This window comes from Solanum stenotomum, chromosome 5, assembly GCF_019186545.1.
Source record: "Solanum stenotomum isolate F172 chromosome 5, ASM1918654v1, whole genome shotgun sequence".
In the NCBI taxonomy this organism is placed as follows: Eukaryota; Viridiplantae; Streptophyta; class Magnoliopsida; order Solanales; family Solanaceae; genus Solanum; species Solanum stenotomum.
The window spans coordinates 2,456,114-2,457,409 of NC_064286.1; positions in this window are offsets into that span (position 1 = coordinate 2,456,114).

Here is a 1,296-nt window from a genome sequence, read left to right on the forward strand (position 1 = left end):
ATATATATATATATATATATGAGAGGCATGTGATGTATCATAGAAATATAATGCCAATGGAGTTCGACCAATTCTATAAACTTATATAATCAAATTATATTGCTTTTTTCTGTGTTTTAGTAACAATTATACTTAAACTTAAAAAGAGTAAATTTTAAGAGACTCACAATTTTTTTTAATCCATGATTACTTTTTTTAATACAAAATTGTTTAAATTAACATACTATCAAATATGTTGCTAGTGTAATTGAAAAACATTAAGTATAGGTTATTGTAAGAATATTGTTGACCCTTTTGTTTGTAGATGTATAAAAGGATATGGAAAAATTGAGCAAATTCTTATAATGTATTCCCACTATTCATATAAAATAACAGTAGTTTCAAAGAATAATTTGTTTTAACTTCTTAATTTTTTCTCTTTGAATGATGCATATGACTGGATAAAATCATAAGTACATGTTTTGTCTATATATCAATCTCTTGTTTGTAAACATTATAAGAAGAAAATAAAATTCACTTGGAATTATCATAAGTAGGAACAATTAAAAAATCACTGTTATGAAGATAGCTACTTTAATCAGAAACGATTGAGGCAACCAAAATGTTCCGGGAGATTCAACATGATTAGCTTATCCTCAAAATAGTTAATAATAAATATAAATTGGGATTAGTTTTATTATATTCATTCCTAAAGATAAAAGAAATGAAGAGTACAAAAGTATAATAACCAATTACAAAGTTATATTTGAAAATTCAAAAAGATGGAGATATATATGAAAAATAAAAATTCACTTACAATTTTGTATTTGATGAACTTTCATCTTGTAACCATGCCAATTCACATATTTCTAAACAAAAAGAAGATAAATATATATGAATAAAATTATACAGAACACAAATACAAGAATTAGTAAGGATTCTTACGATTACAAATTGATAATCATTTTTTTACAAATGGTGCATATTAATCTACATAAAGCAAGATGATCACAAATTTGGATGAAAGAAGGGAATATATATAATGTTGTTGGTGAGTGTCTTTGATAGGCTCTTCATTACCCCCACTTATTATAAATTATAAATTAAAATTAAAAGTTATTTTTTGACTCTTCATTATCCACATTTGGTACATGAATAACTTCCTCAAGCATTTACTACACAAAACTAATAGGCGTATTTAGTCCATTTTCTGATAACATTTGTTGAATTTAAGTTCATATTTTATTAGTTAGTAATGCAGTAATTAGAAGGGTATGTTCATTCTTTTTTAATTAAAAATTATATGAGTAGAAAAAC